Here is a 19,431-nt window from a genome sequence, read left to right as displayed (position 1 = left end):
GTGGTTGTATTCCAAATGTTTTGTTTAGCCAACTTCAGTTAAAAGCGAGCGGTACCTCAGATAATACTTCCAGGGTTAATCTTGCCATTCCCATTGTTTGTAGAGAACAGGAGATTAGATACTGCTTTGGCTGAGCAATTAGGACTACAGGGTTTGCTGCAGATTGACTTTTTACTGCTGTTATCAGGCACAAATGTGTTCCTCTGAGGAAATGGTTAGCATTGTTTTGACTAAATTCATCAGATAGCTAATGGTGTTATTTGAGAATCAGCTTACCTTTGGCCATTACCTAAGCCTTTTCTTCTTATTATTAATTTGCTGTTTTATCAGGCATATGAAATAAAACCCTTGATTTCCTTCTGGAGATGCCTGTAAGTGAAGTGATATTGCTGTTAAAGTAATAGGCCTGTGCTTAAAACTAAAAGCCTGTCATTAAGCACTGGAACAATAAAAATGAGTGGTGGCTCCTACTCTTCCCTTCTAGAAGAGCTCAGGCACTTGGCTGCTCAGATGTAAAGCTGGATAAGGTGAGCAGGCTCTGCTCCTCCACTTTGGCTATGCCCATTGATGATAACACTCAGAGCCTGACAGAAACTAACCCCCAGAAACACGGCTAAGTATGAGGAAATGTGGCAAATCCATTCATTTAAGGCTTGACTTGTTTGGAAAAACATGGAAAGAAACCCCTTGAAATGCTTTTCCTGGTAGTGACTCTGTGAACAGGGAATTTTCTCCCTGTGCAGTTCAGCTTAACTCCCATGCAGGCACATCCCGAACAATGTGCCGTACCAGCGTACATGCACAAAGCTTTAATAAAAGGATACCATTTATAGGCATAGAGACGGTGCCAAACTGGTGATGCCATTCCAGAGGAATCTAAATAAAGCATGATTTTGTGAGTGGAAATGATAAAGTTGTCAGAACGCAGACGCCTTTCCGTGGCTCACCATGATCACACAGCTAGGAAGTAGATGCCGTTTCTTTCATGCTTATGTGTCCTTTATGTAGCTGGTGTAATGTATTGATTTCTTAAAACTGCTTAAATATTAGGCAACACATTCTGTGTTGACATGGATTAGATGCAAAATTAGTACATCCAGGCAGTGTTTCCAAATAAGCAACTTCCCAAAGCCTGGAAAAAGATGAACTGGCATAATTTGGGGAAGAGAAATATGTTCGTTCATTCACAGTATGTCTGATTGAGCTGGTCGGGACCCATGAGTGAAAGCCCTAGGGCGAGCGACCATGTTTTGGGAGCAGTCTCCTCCACCATGAGAAACAGACCCCTCCTTCTGTGTGTCTCCCCTACAAACTGCAAACCCTATTCTCTAAACACCAAGATATTATCCCTTCCCTTTAATAGAATCGCCGGGGCTCAACAAGAGGAAGCCAGCAGCGTTTCCGTGCTGTTGAGCTCTTTCTTGCTCCTCAGCCCTCTCCTTTCTTTTCTTGCCTACGACCAACTCATTTGCATGAGGATGACATTTGTTGCTCCAGTAATTTCATCTGATAATGGCCAGCTTGCAAAGCGGATCTGAAAACATATTCCTTAATTATGTGTTGCTAAGCAACGAGAGGGTTTGGCCATAATCACAGAAAGATTATCTTCCCATTGAAGTCCCTGAAAGGTTTAGCTGAAGTAGGACCTGTAAAATTGTCTCCATTTTTTTATTTATTTCCCCTTTTTTTGTTTTCCAAATTGCCTGAGAGGTTTTCTTCCTGTTAAACTGTAGTTTAGAAATAGAAGCCAAGGTAAGACACAAGGCAAATGGAAGGATATGTATAGGAAATGAAAGGTGGGGCAGCTTGTAGATGTTTGAGCTGTGTCGAGGAATTGCTCTTTAAGGAGTCTTCATGCTCACACGGGAGGGGATAAGGGGATATTGCCAATATACTAAGATGCTTTTAAAACATTGAGCAGGTGACAGAAACTTGACTAAACCCTGGAAAACGGTATTTGCCATGAGGAAGAGGCAGGATGTGTTATTAGGAGCCACGAGCCTTCTGTTGGCTGTAGCTTTGGCTGTGGCTACTTGAGTCACAAGTGAAAGCAAGTTCAGTATTAAACTCAGTTTCTAAATGGCTGCAGATATCTTCTGTTGGTCTAGGTTAATGTCTTGCAGTCAGCAGAGGGTTATAAAATGGATGTTACGGTCCAGGGATGTTTTGAAGCTTGTTACATGGATAGGGGTTGGAAACAGATCGTATTGGTTACTTTGAAAGTCTTGTTGGATGGTGTATTGCAGTCTTTCTATAGGGAGTTGTTTCTGATTTGTGATTTTGTGCTGAGCTTTGACACTCCATGTGGATTCTGCACTGCTGCTCTTTGCTTTGGGGTTTGGGCAGAGGTCTCTCAGGAGGAAGAGAATACCTCCTGCCTGGTATTCCTGATGCTAGATACACAGGAATGTGCCATGTTGTGGGCCTCTCACTTTGGTATGGTTAGATAAGGGGAAATCAGCAATGAGATTTATTGCTGCAGCTTCATTTCATAAAATAAGTCTAAAGAATAAATGGATAAATTGCCTTTCCTGGGAATAACAGAGTTGTATGAAGGGAAGGTGGTGAATAAGCACCCTAACCCCATTGCTGTGATGGCAGAGTGAGTGGGGTATAGCAGCCAAGAGTGACGTCTTCGCAGCCAAGCCAGCTTCCCATGCTGGGAACTCCCAGCCACAGCTCTGGCAAAGCCTCTCCCTGCATCGTCAAGATCTGGTCCATGAAGCTGTCACGAATGGCTTCCTAAGGCGAAAAGTCCCCAGAGCTGGCTGCTCCTTCAGCCTTGCCTTTCGTAGCATCACAGGTAGTGAATGCACTGAGTCATATTGTGGCAAGCAGGCAAAAACCCCTGTGAATTCTGCGTGACAAAACCATGTCAGCTGCTGCCAGAGCGGGTTTGTGGCCAACCTCGTGCTGCTGTGGGTGGTAATGCAGGGAAATAAATAGCGCAGGTCAGCAAAGCTGGTGAGGGCAAACTGCATCTAGTGGTCACTGAGCAGATTACAGGAGCTCCACCTCCAAAATGTTGCATCTTCACATTATATTTGCTAGTGTTTTATCAGATTACTTGATTTGTATGTTTTTAATCCAGTCTTAAAGCAGTTGGCTGATTAGGAGCCTTATGTTTTCATAGCTGGCTTAGACTTATCCCAAACAAGGTGTTTGTCAGGGCTTCTCTTTCCAATGATGGACTTTAGGAACTCTAGTGAGGAGAGGTGATTCATTGTGATATATGTGCGTTGGATGGCTTTTCAAACTGTAGTTTACATATGAAGGTATCAAAGCAAATGGTCACAAAAGGGGAGATGCTTCCCACTGGGGATGAGGAACAGGACTGTCCCATACAGTTGATAGGTGTCATAAGGAAGGAGACTGATCACTTCATTGTAAGGTTTGGTTAAAAGCCAGGCCTTTTCCTGACCAGGGAAAGCCAGGCTGAGGGTAGCTGCCTTCCTTGGACAAGTAGTTCTCACCAGTGTGAAGGAGACTCATCCTTGCTTTTATTAGCTTAGAGTCCAGCTAGAAATGCCTCTCACAGTGATTAGCTCAGCTCTGCCTATGCTGTTTAACACTTGTGATTCTGTTTATGGCTATTTTCCACCCAGTGACTGATAACGATTGTGTTAACTGCACATCAGTTGCAGGCTGAGGCTTTTCATGTGGGCAATCCCCAAAGAGGAGAGGGTGTAGTAAGAACAAGAGCTCTGATGGTTGTTCAAGGATAGCTAAAAGAGCCCATCAAGGTTGGTTAAAATCGCAGCATATGCCCATTATTCTATGAGTACTGCGTTGGAACTGCCATTGCTTTCTATGGGCAGAGAGAGTTTAGCAGTGATATTTCAAACACAGTATAAATTTCATGAGTGTTTGTTGAGGCTGGTTCATTCTTTGCCCAATGTATCATGTAGCAGACAGCTCAGAAATCAGCTTCAGGATTTCTTCACTATGTTTCCTGTCCCGACTGCAGCATGTAATCACAATGTATATACATGTAAGGCAGCTCCATTAACAATCCAGACTGAAACAGCACCAAAGGAGGCTCTGTGTACTGAATACATCTGATCTAATTTGCACATTGACCTGACAGACCACAGCAAGTCCTTGGAGCAATTCCCAGCTCCAGGTAAAGTCTTCCCTGTGTGCACTGACAAAACCCCAGATTAATGATTTTCAGTGGGACTGCAACTTCCATACAAATATACTTGATTGGAAATAAGCTAATGAGCCTTGCTAGTGTCTGCTGTCCTGATGGTCACAGTATTGTCTGCAAGATGCAGATTAGTATCCAAAATACTAAGGGTGCTAGCTGGGAATACAGGGAAACTGGGAGAGCATTTGGAAGGCTCACAAGGACTCACCAACCTCAGTGGGGCAGATGAATTTATGGATGGATATCCTGTGTGGATCTTAGAGCTGAAGTAATCAGAACTGCTTGCATTAGTAGGGTAAATGGGTGAGAAACAGAGCATGAGAGAGAGATGCTGAAAACCACCTCAATAAAATATCGACTATCTTGGCCAATATGCAGACAGCATTCACTGGCTGCAGAGAATAAGCTTTTAAAATACCTTTTTAAAGGCTGAAATACGCCTTTTATAATGGTTTTATCAAAAGCAATATAAAGTGTCAAACTCATTCCAGTTGCAATTCATTGACTTTAGTGCCATGGCAATAAAATTTAATTTGACCTGTCGGAGAAGAACAAGTTGTCAGAGGCACAAGTGTTGTCATCTTCAATTTACACTTCCCTTTTACCCTGTGTCTGCAGTTCTCTATCATTGTTAGGCCTTTCATATATACTGATGGTTCTCCGACTATATTTGCTAACAGGTTTTTTTAGCTTTCTCATAAGTAGTTTCCATAGCTACAAACTTGGTGTTCGCAGAGGGGGGGAAAGGAATTCAGGGTTTCTGATCATTGTTGTATTAAGCAGTTTTTATGTTCCTTCTCCTTGTCTTTCTCATAGCATTACACTCCCAAGCAGTGTAATGGAAACACTGCACAGCTGAATTGTCTGTTATTTTTAAAAGCCAAGTAGGTGCTGAGCTGAATCCTTAAAAAGCACAAGATCAACATTATTAAGCCACTGATGTAGAATAAATGTTGCAGACGTAGGACGTATATTAGTGGGGTTTATATATAGCAACTGGCAGACGAGCTTTTGACTTTTGCACCTAAATAAAACCTGACGTTACCAGCATTCCGCTGGCTTTAGGTAGAGAAAACTCAGTTTTAATCTCTTCTGTCTGCTCTTTCTCGTGTTATGTTAAAGATGAAATGTAACTTCTATGGATGGGATTTACATGTGTTATTTTTCCAGTGTTTAGTTCCACCTCTGCAGTAGAGGTCTCAGGAAGGGTTTGGGCAGAGCAGTGTTTGCAGCGTGGTGGGACCCTCACCCTGTGCACTAGAGCAGATTTGTTTAGCCAGATAGGAGGTTTCTGAGTGCCTGTTCCTGGCCGATGTGACTGTCACAACTGTGTCCATGGCCTTGCCTTCTGCACTCACAATCCAATTAGCTGCTCCAGAGCAGATGGAGAGGATTAGTGCCCGGCTTTCCTTCCTCCACCCTCTCCTCCAGTGTAAAGGGTGTTGAGGCCACAATCGGCTTAAACGTGGGTCCTATGGCACAATGTAACATGGCCTGTGTGGGGCCACCCTATGTCCCTTTCCAGGTGGAAGGCTTTCCAGGTCTCAGGTAGTTGGGAAAACCTTCACCAGGCATAGATTTCATATGCTGTTTGCAAGGAGGATTGGCAGACCCTACTGCCAGCTGCATGAGCAGGGTGTTCCCTATATAAACAACCAGTGCCAGCACTGGGGTCAGTGGTAAAGGCTTGTGGGCCATTCCCTCCTATGGTATTCCCTGCTGGGAGCACTCTAGGCCCTGGAGGGGGTGCATCTCAACCACCAGACATAGGGTGGCCGAAGGCAACGGGCCTCTTGCCACATATTGCACATGGAAGCAGAGACAGCCAAGAATGGGCTGGGAGAAGAGTGTGAGTATAGTGCTCTTCCTGCAGTTCCCAAGAGTGGTAGGGTGGTTTAATGTCTGGAATTGGAGATATGCAGGTTGTCACTGTAAGAAGGAAACCAGCAGGGCTTACCTGAACAGTTGGAGCCAGTGAGATTCTTGGTAAGTAGTGGTATTTATTGATATCCAAGATGGTATTCTCGTGATTGATTTCTATATGTAGATATATATACACATGAAAATGGGGAGAAAATCTCTCAAAAATATAATCAATGTATCTGCCATTACCCATTTGGATCAGTACTTCTGCAGAGTCTTCAGTGTGTGCCAGTAGTCACTTGTTTTGATTATCAAGCAATTCATTATTTCCTAAGTGGCTGTAGTGACTTGGCAAAGTAAATAAGCAAACGGGACATTGTGTAGACAGCAAACCCAATGATAAGAAATGACTTGGGACATACTCTCAGTGAAAAAAGGTAGAAAAAGAGGATAAAAACTGATAAAAACTGAAATACCAGCTGTGAAGGTGGTGTCTATGGGTGGGTTTCCTCCATGCCATGGAGCTGCACTGAGAGTCATAGGGTGGTGGGATGCAAGAACCTCATGGTGCCCCCTTGACTTCCTCGCTGGTCTTCTTAACCCTAACACGTTTTCTGATGCTTGTTCTAACACTGCAAATCCCTGAGCTGTTTCAAGCTGCCTCCTACACACTCCTTTGCTGCCCCTATAGATTATCAGCCTTTGATTATGATGGACCAGCCTCTTACTGGAGCCTGTCACCCGCAGAGTGAATAAAAACAGGGATGGAAATGTCACACGCAGTCATTTGCTGTGTTCTCTGCCTTCCTCTGAATGCCTTATTATAAAGTTTAACATGAATATTCAGAAAGCACAGTAGTTCATGCAAGTGCATGCATTTTGCTTTGTCAATAAAAGGAGTCCTGATTAGTATTTATTATGAGAGATAAAAGAGTTGTTTTCAGTGTGGGCAGCAGAGAGCATCTCGGTATCTAGACCATTCTGTTGGGAAACTGAAGTAATCAGGAAAGCCAAAATGTAGCTCCATTTATCCCACCTTGCCAGCAGTCACAATTCCTGTTGATCCCCAGCTTTCATGTCTTAGAATTCCTGCTCGTGTTGAGTGGACCTGCATAAGACTGGAAGTTGTTATCTTACAGCTGAAACATTTTAGCTTAAGAATCTTACATTTCCATTTCATTTTTGTTTGCAGCTGTTGTGGTTCTGTTTCATCCACAGTGGGGGCTAAAAGGTCCAGAAACCAGAATTACTGTAATAACACCCATGATTGCAATGTAATTCAATGCCAAGCAACCTGTCATGCTCTGCATTGAAAGATTTCCCCTTATGGTTCATATTTATTAAACAGGGGAAGGTGTTCTCTGTGTTTGCTGTTATCCTAAAAGCTCTTGAGTAGCAGTGTGGCATTTCCCATGCCGTGCTCTGACCAGAGATGAGCGCTGGTGTTATCATCTCACTGGTGTATTATGAGCAAGATATATGGCTGCCCTATCCCTGGCAGTGTTCAAGGCCAGGCTGGACAGTGCTTAAAGCAGATGTCACTGCCCATAGCAGGGGCTTGGAACTCAATGGGCTTTAAGGTCCCTTCCAACCCAAACCAGTCTGGGATTCTATGATCTATCTTGTGGATTAGCAGCCCCATGCTCTTTTTCACTCTGGTTTTCTGCTTCTGAAGTTTGCATGAGAAAGGCCAATTGAATTTATATTTGTAATTTTGGGGGAATATCTTTCTGGACAAAAAAAACACTGCTACCAAAACAGTGCAGTTTTGCTTCCATCGTTAAAATAGTAGTTTTGTCATTGATTTCAGTAGAAGAAGGATTTTACCCTCTCCTGCAAAAGCACCCAGCTCCACAAAACTTACTTGTATTACACTTCTTAAAATCAGATCTCCAAACCCAATGGTTTCTTTAAGCAAGAGAAGCTGTAAATATCATGTATTAAATGCCTGTGCATTATTAAAACTAATAGGTTGTATTTGTCAAATGGATAATGAGTGGGTTTCTTTCTGGGTCTCGGTATTTTAATGAGTACAGGCAATGTTTGCTACTTATTTGCTTTCAGGTTTTACTGAGGAGCTCTGGAGATAATTGTCGAACCTCCAAGTGTGTATCAATATTTCATGGAGTGCTGTTTTCCCTCTGTCTGGTCATGAGCTGGGTCATTACCACTGGCCCTGTTATTAACAGGCTGAAGCAAGCCCTATAAAGGGATTCCACCAAACACTTGCAAGTCTGCAACTGGAAATATCTGAAGGAAAGGTCTAATGGAAGGCTTAGGGGTAAAACAAACACCATGAGCGCCGCTTGGTTTCAGATGTTGCGTGTTAGATCTTGTGTGTGTTTGGAGCCATGCCCGGCACTTGCTACCAATTGGGGTATACTTTACAGAGATAGGATATCCATCCACGTCATGCTTTGGAAAAAAAGAGAGAAAATCCACCTTTATTACTACCAGCAAATTAAACCCTCTTCAATTATTAAAGCTCAACCTGCTTTTAAACATATTACTGATCGGCATTGATGTTGACTGCTTAGTTTTCTGCTAGTTTTTCATGGTCAGCCTGGTTTGAGCTGCAGTCCTGGCTGTGTGTTAAGAGCTATTGTTCTGGTTTGGAGATCTGCCATTTCAAAGTGGCTTCCTTCTGCATGTGGTGTTGAATGTTTCTATTTTCTTCATTCCCGATGTTTCAGTTTTCTATGTAATGATAATATTCCTGTTCTCGTTCTTATTAGGCAACTTACAACTTTTTTGCTTTACTCAGCCTTAAACTGTGGTGTGCCAGGCTGGGCTCTGCTCTGTCAGTGAGCTGCTCTGAATAGCCCATTGAGATGATCCATAGGTGCCCTGGAGAAAAGGACCCTAGGCAAAGGAATAGGATGGGACATGCTGCAGCAGCTGGAGGGGGAACATGCTGCAATGGCAGCAGAGCTGGATTTGCAAGACCTGCAGAGCAGGAGACAGGGAAGGTGCTCACTTGGCTGCTCCAATGCAAAAGCATGAATAGTGGGCAGGGACCAATGGCTCTTCCCTGGAGGTGGAGGAATGGGGTCCTGTGGGAAGGGCAGAGCTGGCTGTTTTATAAGGAGGTTTGGAGTTGCAGAAGATGTCAGATATCATCTGTCTATCTGTATTTGGGCATAATTTTAAGATTAGTGACTCTATGGGCTACATAAAGTGATGGAGGTCTCTTGTTAAAGCTAGTGACAATGTGGATCATGGCAGCAGCTTGAGAAGGAAAAAGAGAAATGGCAATCATGCAACACTGATGTGACTAAAGTGTCTGGAGATAATGAATTTGCTCATGGATCAATAATACAAAGTTCCAGACCTCTAAAATGTATGTGTTGGAGGCAAGATAGCACTTGGGGTGAAAAGCAGGTGCTTTGCTATGTAAAACTCACATTATAAAGCATTTGCAGCTGTGAGAGGTTTGTAAGAGAAATCCAGAGCAGATGCGCTTGACTGTTTTGTTCTAATGTAGTACATGGTAAAGAGGGAGGTTGGGAATTTGATAGTAAATATGACTTGTAACTTAGTTCCGAAACTGAGCTTTTCTCTCTTGGTAGTAGATGAGCTTAGACCTGGGAAATACAAAGGGAATTCCCATCCTACCATGGCTTCTGTCTTCGGTACAGAGGTGCGACTGACCAAGCAAAGGTTGGAGACAACACGTAGCCAGGGTGTTATATCTTTATTGGGAAACAGAGGTGCTGAGAAAGCAAACCTGATGATTTAGTACCCATCCATTGCAGCTGACAGGGGAGCTGAGGCAGGGAGAGGATCAGAAGAGAGGAAGACTGGTCTTTCACAGTCGTGATGAAGGCAAGCGCATCAGCAGGGACATATGGAAAGCAGATCTTACAGAAGGATGGGGAGAAACAACATTGGCTCTCTCAAGCTCAGTGCTCGAGAGGGTTTGCACAGAGCAGATTCATGTTACGCAACCAGTTTATGGTACGGGAAGTTGCAGAGCACTTAGTGAGAGCCAAAGGAGGTGCTCCACCATTCTCTCAGGGGAACAGTGAGCTGCTCTTGCTCCAGGAAGGAAGAGGCGTTAGATGCCAGTAAGGAAGAATACTGCTTTAACTCCTCCTGGAAAAGCCTCTCAGGCTCCAGGGCAGCAGCTGGACTCAGGCAGATAAGCAGTTTGCTATGCAATTCCTGTCTTGCTGTGGTGGTTTTGTGGGTTGGTCATGGATCGCCTGTGCCAAGGTGCCAAGAGCACACGATTCCTCTGTGCGATGTCATGGGGAGAATCTGGCCATACTCTGCTAATGGGACAGTTTCCTGGGGAATCTCCAATTTCCTTTACTCCCACTCTGGGAAGTTATTATGCACACTGAGTTAGAATGCCTCTTACCTATTTGTTTGCTTAATCCATTCGTAAGGCACGTAGCCAAAGCACCGAGGTCCTGAGTGAGAAGTACAGGCTAAGAATTGCTGGGCTGCAAGCACTGCTGAGCGTAGGCAGGGCTGGAAGCTGCCCTGCAGAGTCAAAGGGGACAGCTTTCCTTCAGTGCAAACACATCTGGAGAAGTGGGAGAGGAAGGAAAGGGAAAATACTGGAATCAGCAACAGTGAGCCAACCAACATACCGCAGCGGGACAGCCGGTGCCCTAAAGGTAGCCAGTTTCTAGGAAAGCATTCCATGCTTGGTGAGGACACTGCTGGGAACAGTCACAATATGTTTGTGCTTTGGATTTTTGGTGTGCTCCTCCTCTCAAGTCGGTGTCGTTACGTGCTTTGTTTGTTTGCCTCTAGCTTCTACCCTTCGTGGTGTTAGAAATGCTCTGACTCCATCCCAATACCGCAGTGCCATGTTTGGGAAGTGGGTTGTGAACCCTTGGGGTCTGAGCAGTGATTTTCAATCACAGTTTGGCTAAAGAGTGAACTTAAATTGTGGGGTTTTAGGAAAACCTGATTCCCAGATCCAGGATTTCACTCCAATTCATTTAAGATTGTCTTGTAAACAGAGTGTGTAACCTGTGCTTTGCTGCTTTGTATCAAGCCACATGGAGCTCCTGGGTGTCAGCTGCAAGGTAAGCTTGCAGGTCTCCTGGGGTGGTGACAATATTGTTGTAGAGGTGTTTGGGGCTGCAGACTTCCGTGTCCACTTTGGGATGATGCTTTTTCATCTCCTGAATGAAATAGGGTTCTGAGGGTGTCTTCTGAGCCACGCTCCAAAACCTCAGCCTTGCTGCTGCCATCCCTCTCCAGTCACTTGGAGCCATGCTCCTGAGCCTCCCGAGCATCAGACACCCATGGTTCATTTCATTCTGGCAGCTGGCTCGAAGCAGAAGACAAACACCCTCTGCTCAGTCACACAGTGTGGCAGCCCATCACAGCGAGCAGCATGTGCAGCCTTGGGAGGCCACAGCTTCATGTTCAGATACAGTAAACGCATCTCAAGTGCACCACTGGAAACGGTCCATGACCCATGTTTCTCCTTGGTCAGTCTTGTGCATAGCTGAGGCTATGCTGGTTTGCTGCTGCAGCCAGGAGGTGTTTCCTCTTGCTGCCTTCCTGGTCTCCCCAGATGCATGTCATAGATGGCTCTCCACTGGGAATGCTGTTTTGGCACCGGCTGTTTGAATTTCCATACTGGGATGCTCAATCAACTTGGCACAAACAGGTATCAGCTTCTTTCTGATCACAGGCATCAGGTGCTGCTTGGATTGACAGGCCTGCATGCAACCAGCATGGGGAAAAGCTGTAGTTTACCTGTTGTTTTCTTCCCTTTTCTGTGCAGTTATCCATCAATCTGTCAGGATGTTGGGGTGAAGCAATGTGCCCTAGTGGAAAGTGTCAGGGGTTGGAACTGGATGAGCTTTAAGGTCCCTTCCAACACAAACCATTCCTTGATTCTGTGATGTGCTGGCTTGAGAGAAGTGCATGGGCTGAGTATCTCTTCTTAGAAGTTATGCTTTCAGGATGGGAGCTGGTCTGCTGTTTAAGAAAGCCCAACCTTCCTGGTTGGTGTTTTCTGTTTGCCATGTAGCTTGCTAGTTCTACAGTAGCACACAGGCTGTCCATGAGGACAGCTGGGCAAACTTAGACTAGAAGTGAGCATCAGGGTGATGGTTTCCCAGGCTTCGTTACAGTTGGTTACACAGGTGTCTCTGTTCTCCCAAGTGCCAGAGCAGGGCAGGGGACTGAGAACAATACTGCTGATGTATTGATGGGGATTCTTGAATGCTGTTGAATCATAGAATCATCATAGAATCATAGAATGGTTTGGGTTGAAAGGACCTTAAAGCTCATCCAGTTCCAACCCCTTACCACAGGCAGGGACACCTTCCACTGGAGCAGCTGCTCCAAGCCCTGTCCAGCCTGGCCTTGAACACTGCCAGGGATGGGGCAGCCACATTCTCTGGGTTAACTGATGCTCTCATGGACCATGTTGTGTAGCTGCAGCCCATGATGTTAAATGCTTAGCTGTATTAGGGATTTCTGGGAGACAGAGTGACAGCTTGTCAAAACCAGACAGCAGTTCTATATTTGACATCTTGAGGTCACAAACTGTCAGTTCCTTGATTTTTTACAGTGCCTTAAATCGCCTGGAGAGTGTTTTGAGCCTTGTCAAAATGAATTAATTAAGGCCAAGTCATATTTACAAGCTTGTACTGCTCTGATTCAGCAGCAAGACCACACTTGATTTGCAGCCTAATACTTACAAGTGATTGTGGAGGATCTGGGGCAGGGGGGGCTGATAGAGCTAGTTGCTGTTTCCTCCAGAGCTGCATGTGCTACAGTTATTACTTGCTCTTTGCTTTGGCCGTCTGCATCATTGTTCTCCTCCTCCTTATGAACGCAGCCAACTTTCTAATTAAGGAAACCACTCTGCAGCCATTGTGGCTGTTCATCCGCGTTCTTTGTCCATACCAAAGTTCCCATCTCCCCAAAAGATTTTTAAGTCATTCTTTACTATAGCTGAAAGAAGATAAGAGCTTTGGCTTAGGGCAGGCTCTTCCTTTAACTTGGTTAAGAAGCAGGCGCGCTGCATTAAGCACCGCTGTGTGCAGCGTGTTCACTTTGTAAGAGCCTCAAATGCACCCCTGGCTATGACAAATACAGCCGAGGTTGTTTTTCTGTTGGATTCTTCTATGAAGAAATAAATATCACTCTGTGCTGGGCTTTACTGCTTACTGGGCTTTGAGCCTGGGAGGATTTAAAAGTCATCACGCTCCAAGGGAAAGTTGTACTGAGAATGAGGAGGTGGAGGCTTGAGCCAGCCAGCTGCTGTGATTTGGGAAAAGCCTTGTCCTGACCAATGGAAAAGAGATGAGGACAGACAGGGAGGCAGCCAGCGCCAGCACAGCTACACCCAGTGAGATTAAGTCCAAATTAGAACTCTGCTTGCAGGGGTTTATCTTTTCCTTTATAGTGTGGCATTAATAAATGCAGATCTTTTTTTATCTTAGCTGTTATCCTCTCTTGTATATTTCGCTAATGGGCATTGTCCTTAGCTCAGCCTGCACTGATAACCATAGGAAGAGGATGGAGACATTCACATGCATTATTGTGCCGTGCAAAAGTACCTGGGTGTGCGAGGAAAGAATGTGGGCACTTCCCAATGTCTGTGTGCCAGCTCCTCCTGTCAGCCTTGAGCTGGATGAGGGTCCAGAAGACAATGCCATGTTAATGCATCACAGTTCAGTGCTTTTGGTACTTCACAGCAAAGCACAATAACTTTTTTTTCTGGTTTCATTTCTGAAGTACACAAAATTCAGAACATATGCACCACATCAGGATTAATTGCTCTTGCCAGTCATCCCAGAGGAAATGCTTGGATCAGGCCTGGTCACTCATCCAGTAGGAGCTCTTCATGTCTCCTACTCTTCCTTTGTATCCCTAGTAACAGCAGCACCTTCAGCCTTTGTTGTAGGTTAAAATGGACCACAAAGGCCTGCCCATTCCCATCTGGTCACTGTGGTGGTTCACAGCTCTTTGAGAAAAGCAGCATCTGTTGCAGTACTATTGGAGAGTCCTTGGGTTGATAAAACTGGGTGCATGGAAGAATGGTGATGGGAGCAGCCAACATAGAGGAGTATTTGCCCAGAGCCTGTTCATCACCATCAGTCCAGGGTGGACCAGGATGCTGGGCAGGAGCATCCTGGAGTTCAGCTGTCCTGCTGGGGTAGGACCATTTCAAGGCCAGGTTGGATGGGGCTTGGAGCAAGCTGGTCTAATGGAAGCCCATGGCAAGGGAGTGGAACCAGATGGTCTTTGAGGTCCCTTCCAACCCAAACTGTTCTAGGATTCTGTGAGAGCACACCCAGCAGATGCACACGTGGTGTTGGGGCATGTGGGAATACACCTCAGCCCTGCCTGGCCCGATGGCTCCATAGAAAGATAAGCAGCCAAAATGCTGCCCAATTTGCACCCTTTGCCCAGCATTCCTGCACAACGTGGTTTCACTGCGGAGGGCCACTGTGGCCTGGTGTTCAGCTGGAGTTGGGCTCTCCATCCCAGTAGATCTGCTTTACATCCTAGATAGGGCCCATATGGAAGGGAGCTCTCTACTAGCCAAAATAAAGACACTCAGCAATCTGCCAGAGCCGGTTGAAGCATGTAGTCTGTTACAGGCAGTAAGAAATACAGTTTGGGGCAGAGGATACAAATACATTTGCAAGGCATCTGAGCCTGATGCTGAGACATTTCAACATTGTTGTTGCCAAGAGCTTCCCTTGTGCTCAGACCAAAACTATTTTGGGTGGAACATTTGCTCCCTACTTTCTAGCAAGCCTGGTTGCAGGAATGAAGAATGGATTCTTTTCACTGGCCACAGCTGGTTTGAATGATCCCCACACTGAACCCATTGACTCCTCATGTGAATCGCAAGGAAGCAGCAACTGGTCTCTTGTTTAGGTGCCCAAGAGGGGCACAAATGGTGAAGGAGCCTCAAGTCAGCAGAAATCTTCAATCCAGGCACAGGCCCCTGGAGAGCACAGCAGCATGGTTCATTGCAGAAGATCCATCATGCTCATTCAATGAGAGCTTGAAGAGGAGTCCTTCAAGAATGGTGACCCTTGCATTGCATACAAAACACATAGACAAAAGTATCTTGAAACCCATCAATGTCACTTGGCTAGACCTTGAACAAGGCATTGAGAGGGATCAGCACCTTTCTCAAGGTCTGCTTCTTCCAAGGAGCAACGAAATAGCTTGTTTCAGAAAACTCAGGAAACCATTTCCAGACCCTATGACTGAGCTTTGTCCTTGTAGGTCACCTCTCTGCTGAGAGCAACTTCTAACCAGTGTCTGCAGAAGGATCTCTTTTGCCTTCTGAAGGAAGAGGATTTCAGGGAAACAGATGGGCACAGGATTTGTGTGCTTGCAGAGAGAGGACAGGACAAGGAATCTGACCCATTTGTTGGGCTGAGAATGAAGGAGAGGTTTGGGAAAAGTCTTACTGAAGTATTGCCACAAAATGGAAAGGTGGTTGGGGCTTACTCATGAACCCTCCTCTATATTGTTAAGGAAATCAGCTGGCCAAATGCTATGGATTCTTTCACAATATTGACTTTTCTTTGTGCTATCAAAGGCATTAATTAGAGGAATAGATTACACTGAGTACTGCACAGTTTACCTCTTGGGTATTCGTGGAATGAACCATGAAAACACAGACATACATGTGTGTGAAACTGTAAAATGCTCATTTAAGTGGGTTTCTTGATGAGAACCGTGTCTCACTTCACCTCTCTGACACATAGCCTGTACTTCTTGATTAGAGCCAGCAGGGTGGTCTCATGTCAATGGTATCTAATGCACGAGAGGCTGTGGGATCCCCTGGGATACAGGCTCTGTGTAGTATCGGTGTTGCTGCAGGAGCCTTGTTCTTCAAGATCCCAGGCAGTTTTCCCAGTGTACTTGGTTCATTTGCTATTCTATCTATTTGATATTCTATTCTGTTTTGATATTCTATCTGTGTGATATTCATTTCTATGATTCCATGATATGTTGTGTAATCTGTATGATGTAATCAAGTGTATAAACAAGTAGGCAGGGGTTTGATGTGCCAGCATCCCTCTTTGTAACTGCTTTCTACTGCAAGGCAGGAAACCTTGTCAACTTCCTGAAACTTCAGTGCAAATCTCTCCCTTTCCCTTTCCTACCTCATTCCCAAGAAAGAAATGAGATCTGATTGCTTCATTCTGCCATACCTCACTCCTCAGTGGGTTTGTGGCACAGTTTTAAAGCTAAAATAGTCATTAATTGAGAATAACCATGGGGTACACAACTACAGGTTTTAGGTTGATGGGTGATGGGGTTTATGGAACTGATAAAATAGAGAAAACCATTAGGGGTAAACAGCTTACTGCAGTGATACCATCCAGTGTGATTTGCAGCTTTATAACTGTAGGCAAATCTGAATTGTTCTTCACTCTCTTCAGTATGCATTATTAGATAAACCTATGGCCTGCGCTTACCTACATCAGCACTGATTTTCCTTTCTGTGATAGTGAAGAGACATAGAAATGAAGACATTTTCACCCATTATAGTTAATGTGGCTTCAAGAGCAGTCACTTTCTCTACGATTTGGGTTTTATTTGTCTCTTGATGTGCTGAGGGTGTCTGTAGGGAATGCCTCCCACCAGCCATTGGAGTTTCACTGTAGCTGTCCTTGGCATGCACAAGAAAATAAGGCACCTAAAATATGATGATTCCTGGCCAAAATACCAGCTCCTGAAAAACAGATAGAAAATATGGATCCTTGAAGAAGTACTTTATTCCTATGGCAGGGAGATTGGAACTACATGGTCTTTAAGGTCTCTTCCAACCCAAACCATTCTAGGATTTAATGATTTCAGCACCCCGAATCTCCCCCCTTCAGCTCATGTTGCAGTGCTGAGGGTGCCCCTATGAGAAAAGCCATGCATCAGAGCTGGGAAAGACAAGGGCAGGGCATCCCAATGCATTAGTAAGGTCCTCCATGCTCTACATTGTGACCAAATGGATGTGGTGAACTTTGGGGGCTGCTGGAGAGCAGCCTGGAGCCAGGACAAGGCACCAGGGTGGTGATCAGAGACCTCTGTGGGGCCCTGTGTGATTGGGGAGAGGCTGGTGTTGAACTGCTGTAGCATGGGAATAGCTTGTTGTTCTTGGACTGAGAAGTAAGGATCTGCCAGGGCGTTATCTAGATTAATGAAGATGAAATGTGCTGTATAAATACATCAGCAGCGTGATCGTGCCGTTATCCCGTTATCCCTTGGGCTACTCTGGCTCACAAGGAGAAAAGGTTGATTTGTATTTGTAGATGGTTTTGCTTGCGCTGCCAATGTTGATTTTTGTTGTAGTATGAAACACAGGGTGTGCGTATTTGCTTTGCTTGAAGAAGTAGCAGATTAGCAAAGATTTTCCTCAATTTAGCTCAAATAGCTCTGTTTTAAGATAAGTTTTTCATCTATCATGGTTTGTGAGGGGCAGCAGTACTATTTCAAACACTGATGATAAATTAGGGGAGTTCTAATCTCTATTATTCAAGGAACTGTGCAGTATTTGGACATGGAGCATGGTTTCCATAAACCAGAAGGCTCTTGCGTGTGGCTCACTGGGCTGAGTGCCCTCCAGCTGCTGTGGGAGAGGTGGAGATGAAGCAACTACAAGGGTAGGATTTGCAGAACTATGTGAGTTTAACCCAACCATGACTCGAGCCCACCCTGGACACACAGGAAACACCCATGCAGGAACCCTCAACGGGCTGACCATCACTTGTGCTGACACATTCGGTGTCTTGGGGTGAGTACAGGCATTTTTGGTATCAAAAGGTTGATGATGGTGTTCAGTTGGTGTTGCTTGGTCTGCTGTCTTAGTCTGAGATGTGAAATGTGTGGCTGTGGATTATCAGAGGAGAATGCTTCTGGGGTCAGGGATGAGCACAGATGTTAAGCATGTTCTTTCCTTTCCTAGTGTGTGTTATTCATCCAGGGCTCAAGAACAGCTGGAAAGCTCTGGAAGGGTTTCCTCCAAAACCCATTGAGAAGCCCAGGGAGGTGAGGTGGAGTGTCTGCAGGCACTGCTGCTTCCAACCCTGTTCTATTGAGGTTACTTTCACTGTAGCAAAAGTAACCATGTCTCCAGTGTTGTGTGTTCCAGTTTGTTCAGCCTGGAGGAGAGAGGGTCTGGGGAGACCTGAGAGCAGCTCCAGTGCTTAAAGGGGCTGCAGGAAACCTGGAGAGGGGCTTGGGACAAGGGCCTGTAGGGACAGGCCAAGGGGAATTGCTTGAACCTGCCAGAACAGGGGAGACTGAGCTGAGCTCTTAGGCAGAAGCTGTTCCCTGTGAGGGTGCTGAGGCGCTGGCACAGGGTGCCCAGAGAAGCTGTGGCTGCCCCATCCCTGGCAGTGCTCAAGGCCAGGTTGGACACAGGGGCTTGGAGCAGCTGCTCCAGTGGAAGGGGTCCCTGCCTGTGGCAGGGGTTGGAGCTGGAGGAGCTTTAAGGTCCCTTCCAACACAAACCAGGCTGGGATTCTATGATTTGAGATCTTCTTGGAGGAGCTTTGGGTTGTTCCAGCATCATTCATGTCCAGAGGCTGTCAAGGTTGTGATGTATCAGGAGGAGGTGCATGGAGGCAGAGAGCCCCCAGACCTGCAGCCCATGTTCTGTAGCAGCGCAGAAATGCCAGCAGCCAGGAAAGGCCTGATAAATGGGGAAAAGAGAGAACATGAAAGTTAATCATTAAGCTTTACCTGTTATCTTTATTCAGCCAGGAAAACTGAAGCTAGGCAAGGTTTGCAGGGAGAGATAATATCTTTTATTAGACCAACTTGTACAGTTAGGAAAACACACGTGCTTTGGAGAACATGTGCTTTGCTTCACATCTTCACAAATGCACATTCCATTAAAAACAAAATTCATTTAATTTTCAGAAGCTTTAATGGAAATGTGAAAGAACTGAATTTAAAAGCAGCTCACAAAAAAAACCACAGATTTCCCTTGGTTTAATTTGATTTGGACACGTGAAGAGAGATCTCATACCCCTGAATTACAATAAGGTTTAATTCTGGGTTGATGTTTACTGGTAGGAACCCCACAGCTCTATACATGGAGTCACAGTTTCTACATGCAGCCTCAAAAGCGTGTTCTGTGTAAGTCTATGTAAGTGTATGGACACACTCTTACTTCTTACTTACACCTACAATGCCCTTTTGCAACTCCAAGATGCTCTTAGCATCTAGTAACTATTAGTAAGCAGTCAGTAAGGCTCTACAGAGGCACAGAGTCAGGAGGTTTTACAAGGGTGAGTTGGCAATGGAGCGTTCTCTGCCCTCCCTACCTCCCTTTTCCTTCAGTCTAAAACCCCCCATGATTAAATGATAATATGCTAAGATCTGTGAGTTTGTTACCCATCAGTGTATTGTTATTAATCCGTGTACTTCCTATGCTGTAGGAGATAAGATGCTATTGTTAATCA

General features: G+C 45.1%; 1 protein-coding gene across 2 annotated transcripts in view; it reads left to right on the top strand.

Moving 5' to 3' along the window:
* CTBP2 (C-terminal binding protein 2) overlaps nt 1-19,431 on the top strand; it is a 136,827-nt gene that overhangs the window by 93,445 nt on the left and 23,951 nt on the right. The gene's annotated exons all lie outside the window — the stretch shown is intronic.

The sequence above is a fragment of the Melopsittacus undulatus genome, chromosome 4, assembly GCF_012275295.1.
Source record: "Melopsittacus undulatus isolate bMelUnd1 chromosome 4, bMelUnd1.mat.Z, whole genome shotgun sequence".
Classification (NCBI taxonomy): domain Eukaryota; kingdom Metazoa; phylum Chordata; class Aves; order Psittaciformes; family Psittaculidae; genus Melopsittacus; species Melopsittacus undulatus.
This window is presented reverse-complemented; position numbering and strand designations above follow the sequence as displayed.